This window comes from Marmota monax, unplaced genomic scaffold (genome assembly GCF_021218885.2).
Source record: "Marmota monax isolate L192 unplaced genomic scaffold, Marmota_monax_Labrador192_F-V1.1 WCK01_AAM20220418_F8-fsc00130, whole genome shotgun sequence".
NCBI classification, from domain to species: Eukaryota; Metazoa; Chordata; class Mammalia; order Rodentia; family Sciuridae; genus Marmota; species Marmota monax.
In genome coordinates, this window is record NW_026693244.1 from 4,083,164 (window position 1) to 4,092,213 (window position 9,050).

At 37.5% G+C, this 9,050-nt stretch overlaps 1 long non-coding RNA gene across 1 annotated transcript; it reads right to left on the minus strand.

The window, feature by feature from the left end:
* Positions 1-410: 410 nt before the first annotated feature.
* On the minus strand, positions 411-1,412 carry LOC124100586 (uncharacterized). The gene is made up of 2 exons (XR_006854355.1): positions 909-1,412; positions 411-797 (listed from the first exon to the last, which is right to left on the minus strand). It is a non-coding gene; the product is annotated as an uncharacterized LOC124100586 (long non-coding RNA).
* Between the last annotated feature and the right edge of the window lie 7,638 nt (positions 1,413-9,050).

Below are 9,050 nucleotides of genomic sequence, written 5' to 3' on the forward strand. Positions count from 1 at the left end.
TATACCAAAAATCTCTTATGTGTATATATACCACATTTTCTTTATCCATTTATCCATTGACAGACACCTAGACTGGATTCCATAGTTCAGGTGTGAATTGTGCTGTTATATTCTATTATTATTTTGTATTTCTACAAATAGGGGCAAAAGAAAGTTGCCCCTTATCAGAAAATGCAGATAGCAATTTAAATAAAATTTCTTAACATTCATAATTTCCCATTCCCAAACGCACAGTTTGTTGTATAGCTTTTGCGTTCCTTATAAAACAAGATCTAGATAGAGATATAAATTACAGATACAGATAATTAATTATGGCTGGATATATTTATATACATAGGTGTATAATCACAGCTATGTCTGTTCCTAAATGCAGATATCGGTCTACAGACTACCACAAACAAGCACAAAGATTATTCAAAATGAAGGCATTTTATTAGGTGGAAGGGCTTTTGATTCATGATCTGCCTTCTGCACTCAAATTAAGATATATCTTGTTTAATCACAACCCCTCCCTTCTAAGGAATGAAATTCCCCTGGATTGTTCCTCGCTAGTCCAAGTCCAGCTCTGCTTTCCTCAGGGTGGCCTCTCAGTGAGCCCAATTTCTCTGTGGGTAACCCAGTCCAGGAAGTCCTCAGATTTTCCTACCACAAAGAACTGGCTGCTCCGGTAAGGTCTGGGCTGAAGTGAACAAGGACTGCGAATTTCAAGCCAGTACATTTGACTCGCAGCTAGGGTTTCCTTTTACCCTCCAAGACTCAGGCATGACCCTGGAGCATGTTTCCCAGGTGCAAACATCCTTTTCAAAACAGAACCAGATGGGGTCTCAGATTTAGTGACAAAAATCTACTAATTGTAGATCATAGATAACATGTAAATTATCTGAAAAGCTAAGGGCTTTATAACTTACCCTTGAAACAACTCTTTGAGGTAGATATTGCTGTTATTCCCAGATAAAATACGAGGAATCTGAAGCTGAAGGAAATATCTAAAGTTTGAGTCACTCGTGACATTGCCTAACTCGCTTGCTTGACTCATGACATGCTGCTTCTAAGTTTCTTGCAGGAGATGGAGGAAACACCCACAACATGAGTTCTAGCTGCTAGAGTTCTCTTTCCCAAGATGTCTGGCTGAGAAAGAGCTGTGTCAGCAGCTCTGCAGGATGATCTTAGGGGTGTTAGGACCACTGCTGAGAAATCATGTCTCTGTTACAAAAGCTGGTGGCACAGGTTTCAGAAACTTACAATTACATCCTTCTCCCTAAGATGGTCTAGAAGTTTGGTTCAATCTGATGGCCATTTGAAGTCTAGAGATGCTATGTATCTGATGTTCAGGGAGTCATCCCGAGTGCTGCATGTGGGGCTCAGAGCAGCTGGTCAGGGCTCTACCTAGACCAGCTTGGCCTTGGAGCACTCATCCCCCCTAGGGAAGACTTGGTGATTACATGGGAAAACTCTGCATCAGGCTCATTTATAAATATAATTTAATATTGTTGAAATACACTGACCTGGAGTGAAGATCTTCCCATTTAAATGGATAATTTTCCTTTGTTGAGTATTTTCTAAAGCTCCATTATTTTTTTAAACTTTTATGAGCTCATTCCTGCCTCCTCTCCTATCAATGGATTGTTGACAGACTGAAATTGGTCCTGGTTATTCCATGTTTGGGTAAACGTGGACCTTGTTCCCTTAAATCCTGGTTTGATAAGGACTAACAGGAAACCAAAAATGAAAAAAGTTAAGTAAAAAATATAAATCTTGCATGGATTAGCAATGCCATATTCAAAATAGAATATGGAATAGAGTATTCAAGAGCTTAGCACATTTGTATCTTAAGATTTATTTTCGTATAATTTACCCTCAACTTGCATAACAGTGATCAAATGAAGGAGAGCATAGATTTAACTGTGAGATCCAGTTATGAGCATAAACACAGGAACACAGTTGCCCAAGCAATGGCCTTAGGTTGCAGAAGCACAGATTCCAGCTGACACATGGAAACCTCGTTTCTCCCCACATTACACTCCTCTGACAGCTGTTTCAGCAACACAGCAGGATAAACTTTGAACAGTGAGGGATGTGTCTTCCACAGTAGCTGTAGCTAAGTAGGTGGGGTAGTAAAGAGGTAGATATTTCATAAAAAGGAGTCATTGGGTTTCAGAGAGATCTCACATGATGACTTTCATTTTTCCTATGACCAAGGGGGACAGAAATGATGGCAAGGGTAGCACAAGAAAGTAGTAAAAGTCTAGCCTCTGTGGAGAATGAGAGAAGGATCTGAGATAAGTAGATTTTAAAAAAAAAATGATACAAAGCACTGCAAGGGGAAAGCTGGACTTGGAAACCCTGAATGTATAAGGGGCAGCCGTGGGTAGTCAAATGACAGGTAAGAATAATAGATAATCAGGTAGGTCCTAGTTTGGAGATTGGGGAGGAAGGTGCAACAGAAAGTCTGCAATGAGTGAGTGAAGCATTCTGTGCCCAGTTTGGATAAGGAAAGAAACATAGCAATGACTGAGGATAAGCCGTGGGGAGAGAGAGAAGCACGAAAGGGCTGGAGTGTTGGAGGGAATGAGATTGGATAATAAACACAGTGGTAATATGGAAGGAAGGGAGTAGGAAGAGTAGAAAGCTGACCAGTGATTGACATATTAGAGTTTAAAGTACTAGAGGGGATGGAGTACCAGTTGGTAAGACTCTATCAATGAAAACAGGTGATTGGGAAGGAGAGAACATGCAGGGTTAACGATGACAGAACCTCGAGGCTCCTTTGTTGAGCATTCCATTAGGATTCAAGAACTAATGTTGTCAATGCTTTATTTGTGTAGTGACATTGTATTATTACCTTATTACAGGCCCTCTTATTATAAGCCACTTCCAATACTTGCAGAATAAAGAAAAATAGTCAGTGAGATGAACAAAATATAAATCATCATTGGGTCTCAGATGTGGTCAAAATTATGTGGATTAGGTAGTTCAGGGATGTGAATTTCTTCCTCCTCTTCTGGGGCTGTGCACATTTCTCATCTGCTCTACTCAGTCTTAGGTCCCCCAGTGGAGGCCTGCAACTCCATCCCTGCATCCTGTTGCAGTTCTGAGCAGAGTTGCCTACACCACATTATTGTTCAATGAAACTTCATTGAATTAACAGCTTGAGAAAATAGTTCTAAGACATCCTCATATGCTCATATACTGATTGTATAAGTGCTCATGTTAATGTTCATAATACTTTCTACATATGCAACTTGAGTCTAGTTGCATAGCTGGAGGGTTCAGGATGATGAAGAGAGGAGGTTTGGATGCTGCTGAAGATAGGGACAAAATCTGCTGGAGCTTCCAGACCCCCCTGCTCAGTACAGGGCCCAGAAAATAGATGCCAATGAGTTCCAGATGAGAAAGATGACTCCCCACCTTATAAAGAATCTGCTTCTGACCTCTAGCTGCTGAGAGGCAGAAGACTCTGTGTCATCAGGAGCCCAAACCCATCCAAGCAACCTCACCTCTCCACACAGCCTCAGGCTCTTATAAGGTTATTTATTTTTTTGTTTATTTTTTCCTTAAGATCAATCTAATATGTACTTTTGATCTTAATGAAGGCAGGCACTTGAGTAATTTTATAAATAAATAATTTACTTCCCAGTTGGGAGGTACTTACTCTATTGTAGAATAATGTGTTCCGAATGCTAGTGATTTCAAGTCCAGAAATGAGAAGTAATGTGGTTTTGATAGCATTCCACTGCCTGTTCTTAGCCAATCTCTGAAATTGTTGGAGGGTTGGGAATGCTGCAGCTCATTGAAGGGACATTGTGACAAAAAGGAAAAATTCTTATAAACCCTGGAAGGACAGGCCTGAGCTTGGCTGGGCTGGGCAAGATGATCCTCCCCTGCTGATAAGGTCTCTGTTTAGAACCAGGGAAACTGGCAGAACAGGGTAGGAGCAAGCCCTGAGCAGTGCATCAGGATCGATGGTTTGACAATACATATTTTTTGGAGGCCATCTGGGGATTAAATTAACATATTTAAAGTTCAAAAGGGAATAGAAATTCATTACTAGAATGGGAGAGGTCATTTTTTTCCTGGATTACTCCCAAACAGAAAATTGAGAACAGGATTTGTTGCAGTAAAAACCCAAAGGGATTGTTTTTTTCCTTCAGCAAAGCCAACAGATGTTTTCATTCTTTTTAGAGCCAACTCTCGGTTAACCAGCACTTGGACATTCTGTTTTTTCAGTTATTCATTTAACTTTTTCTTTTTTTAAATGCCACCAATCCTGACAAGATATTCCTTCTAGTCAGTGTTTAAGTGATTGCTCTCTTTGTTAGAATATTTCCTACAGTTGATCAGAACAGAAAGACAAAGGACAGACAAGGCTTCTTTTCCTATTTAGACATTTGGACTTCCTTTATCTCCCCTCTGCTTTTTCCCTCTTTGCCATTATTCTTTCCCATCCTCTCTTGCATGCTCCCAGCTCTCCTGTCCTCTTCCTGATACATACATCCTTCCCAAACATCCTCACAAGTACCCCCTCCCTGTGGTGTGACACAGGACAGTTAAAAATTCAGGACAGGCTGGAGAGTTTAAATGCTAACACTTCATAAATAACCATAGCAGTCCTCATTCACTGAAGTATTTTTTTTTCCAATTTGAAGATTTTTTTAAAAAAAATGTAACATGAAAGATGGTACTACCAATTTGTTGAGAACCAGATCAAAAACTCAAAGTCTGGAGATCCTGGACCATTGGACAGACACATGATGTAATCTACACCCTCCTCTGAGAGGACAGGAAGGGGTATGTAATGTAGTGTGCCAAACTCTCTTGTATCATTATTTCAAGAATATTCTAGATGCCACTACTTTATTAATCAGATGAAGAAATTAAATTGGGAGAAATTAAGTACGAAGTAGCACAAGGTTACAAAGCTGTTAAGTGACATACATCAACGTTCAAGCTCAGGTCTTCCTGGCACCAAAGCTTTGTAGCATACTTTTATGTCTTCATTCAAGAGAGGATACAAAACACTTGAATATAGTCCACCCTCATCAATTTGCAAGTGGATTTTCCTGTTTTCAAGTGACTTTGGGTCTTGGGAATCACCCAGTTTCCAGACTCTTGGACTGATGACACCAGTAGTATCTTCAAAAGGAGAATTAAAATAAACATGGGAGAGTGAAATGTATATTCATGTATTTAGATTTGACTCTGCGCCAATGTGGATGTGACGTAACATTCATTTTGATTCGTTCCTGAAGAATTTCTCCAGCTTCTGGCTGATTCTTATATTTCCTTTCCTATTTCTCATGTATCCCTATGAATGAATCACGATGAATCCCCTCCAATGGAGCAATTTGGCTCTTGCCTTTTTTTCCCATATCCCACCTGCTGACATGGAAGTCCAGGAGTTAACTAAAGAGTACTCAGCCTCTCTCAGGAGACTTAGTTATACCCATTGACCCTTAAATCCATTCACTGTATCAACAATTACCTGAAAGGACTCACCTCCTTCTTACCTCCTTGCTTCTTTGTGTTTTCCTTAAGGGGTAGGGAGAGGGTTCAAAGAAGTGATTTTAGACAAGAAATTCAAACAGCATCCCTTCCCCAACCATACCCTGCCCCTATATACATGCACCCTTTCTCTGCAGGAATATAAGCCTTCAGAGAAATGAAGAGCAGTTTTTCCGCGTAAGCGTTTTAAAAACAATCTTGCCACAAATAAACTAATTTTAATATTAAAAATTAGAGGATAACACACACACACACACACCTACACGATGCAGCCCAGAAACTGAAAAACCCCTTTATTTTTTAACTCTTGAAACAAAAAGGAAATTAAGTCAGAAACTGAAGAATGCTGATAATAATTATTAGCAATATTACCATTTCAGAATTTATGTAATATAACTGAAGCAGCACTGAAAGGAAAATTTATATTGTTAGAAAGAAAACTTTAGATAAAATAAACAACTGAGTTTGGGCATCCAAAAGAAGAAAGCATTTAAAACCAAAGAGGTTTAAAGAGCTTGGCTTTAATGTTGGAAACCTCAGGCTTTTACACACTGAATAGGGAAGCAAAATCAAGAAATTATTTGATTGGCTAGACCTTTGCCTTATTTGATGTGATCCAGGAGAGAGTCTCTGTTAGAGGTTAGTTGGTGGTTTCTGAATGGTTAAGCTTAACTGTCAGCTTATTGTTTACATCTGTTAGGGTTTTGTTTGCTTAGGTAGGAATCCAAGACTCTGGAGCCATCTCAGCCTGATGGTCTCTCAATTGATTATGTTAAATTTATAAGTAAATAAGAAAGAAGTAAGTACTTTAAAAGTTTTGGAAATTAACTACAAAAGAAATGCATGGAAAGACTGAATAAAAATAAAAGCATAAGTTAACTAATTATAAAAAACCAAAAGTGTGATAAAACCAATAAACAAATCCAAGAACAAAGAATTCAACCAAAGAGATAAACCATTGTCTATACTTATCAAGAACAAAATAAAGTAAGAAAAAATATATTCAAAGGGCCATAGGAATGAAACATAATCATAAATTATAAAGAAAATAAAAACAATAACAAACAAAATTAATTCTAGACAAGTAGAAATGAAAACCTGGGTGAAATGTATAATTTTCCAGAATTGTTTTCAGAAGAAAGAGAAAAAAAAATTCAGGCAAACAAACTGATTTGCAACAAAACAATGAAGATAATATATAGAAGAGATCCAACAGCTACTTCCTAAAAACTCCCACTTATTTTTCTGAAATGTTTTTTTTTTCCTATTTAAATGAGTTTAAATAGTACTAAAGTTATCTGTTCCATAAGAGTTTAGTAAAATTCAACTATGAAAACTAATCTAGATTTCATAGTTCAATTACCAACTAAACTAGTAATTTTTTAGGGAGTAATATAACAAAAATGATATTACAAATCAGTGTGGGGAAAATGGAGATTATTGGAATAATGACATATTTGAGCAAGAAAATTTCAGTCAATGCCTCACTTGTTACATTCAGAATATTTAAGCATGCATGGTGGTGCACACCTGTAATCCCAATGGCTTGGGGGCTGAGACAGGAAAATTTCAAGTTCAAAGTCAGCTTTAGCAATGGCATGGCACTAAGCAACTCAGTGAGACCCTGTATCTAAAAATTACAAAATAGGGCTGGGCATGTGGCTCAGTGGTCGAGTGCCCCTGAGTTCAATCCCTGGTACCAAAAAAAAAAAAAAAAAAAAGGAATATTTATAAGAGGGCTAGGTATAGTGGCACCTGCCTGTAGAACTTGGGAGTCTCAGGCAGGAGGACTGTGGTTTGAGACCAGGCTCAGCAACTTAGTGAGACCCCGCCCCCATCTCAAAATAAATAAATAGGGCTAGATGTATTGCTCAGTAGTAAAGCATCTCTGGGTTAATTCTCCAGTACCAAAAATAAATAAATTAGCAAACAAATATACATACATAAAATAAAAGCTCCCCCCATCAAAAAAAAAGAATATTTGTAAGAGAGATCAAAGATTTAAATGTAAAAAAATTATTAAAACACCACAATAAAATACAGAAGAATGTATAATCTTGGAGCATGAAATATTTCCTTAAATACGAAATATGACCTAGAAACTACTTTTTTAATTTTTTTATTTTTAGTTGTAGATGGAATCAATACTTTTACTTTATTTTTTTTAAATGTGGAGCTGAGGATTGAACACAGTGCCTCACACTTGAGGGGTAAGCACTCTACCACTGAGCTACAACCCCAGCCCCTAGAAACTACTTATTAAAATTGGAAAGTTAGAATACATGAAAGTCAAAATTTACTGTAAGCAAGATGAATATAAAAATTGTTAACAAGATAAAAATTTTGGTTTAAAAAACTATAACAAAAGACCAATTTTCTTAGTACTTAAATATTTTCTAAAAATAATTTTCTAAAAATTCAACTGTGCATTAAAAAAAAAAACAAGCAAAGACAGTTCCAAAAAGGAACTACACGTGGCTTGTAGATATGTAAAGAGGTGCTCAGTTTCATTCATAAGAGACATGCAAATTTCAATGATCATATGCCATTCTTTGCCTATCAAACTGTCTTGATAGCACATATGTTGGTGAGCATGTAGAAAAATAAACATGTTGCCATATGTTTTAGGGTGGAATATAAATTAGCCCAACCTCTTTCAATGGCAGCACATTCACAACAACAAAAATGGAATGGATGCCTCTTAAACTAACAATTCTACATCTAGACTATAAATATCAAGTGTAAAATTGATCTTAACGGTTGATTATAATAGGAAAATACTGTGAATAACCTAGATATGCTTATTTAGGGAACTAGTTAAATTAAATGGAAATCCAACTATGGATTACCATGTAACCATTAAAACAGAAGGAGGCAGCTCTGTTTGTCAGTTATTGAATAAGCTCTGGAGTATATTGTTAAGTGAAACCAACAAATGTAAAACTAGCATACTGAATAAACATGACTCTGGGTGTGAAATTGCAAAGCAACTTTATGTCTCAGTGCCCCATTATAATGCATTTAGTGGAAGCTGGGTACACTTTCTATGATACCAATGACTCAGGAGGCTGAGGCAGGAGGATCTCCATGTTCAAAGACAGCCTGCAAAATTTAGCAAGACCCTGTCTAAAAATAACAAAATAAAAATAATTACAAGGAATGGGGATGTAACTCAGTGGTAGAGCACTTACCTATACTTGCCTAGTGCATGCAAGGCCCTGTATTGGGTACTAAGTTCCACCCACATCCCCACATAGACCCCATTCAGTGGAGAAGTTCTCCTACTCCTGAATGAAAAAAATTCCATGACTTTTGTGATCTCTTGACAAGTACACAGTTTTGTATAACTTTAGATCACCAACTGAATCTCAATTAAGAACTTAAAATGGCCAGTCCCACATCATAGTCAATGCTGCCAACTCAAGTCACTATTACATTCCCTCCTACATTTAAGGCTTGTTTTTTCTAGTTCAACTGCTATGCTCCTTATCTTCCATTCCAGGGTGAGATGACAAGAGAAAAAGAAGCATGAAAGTAAGAACTCGATT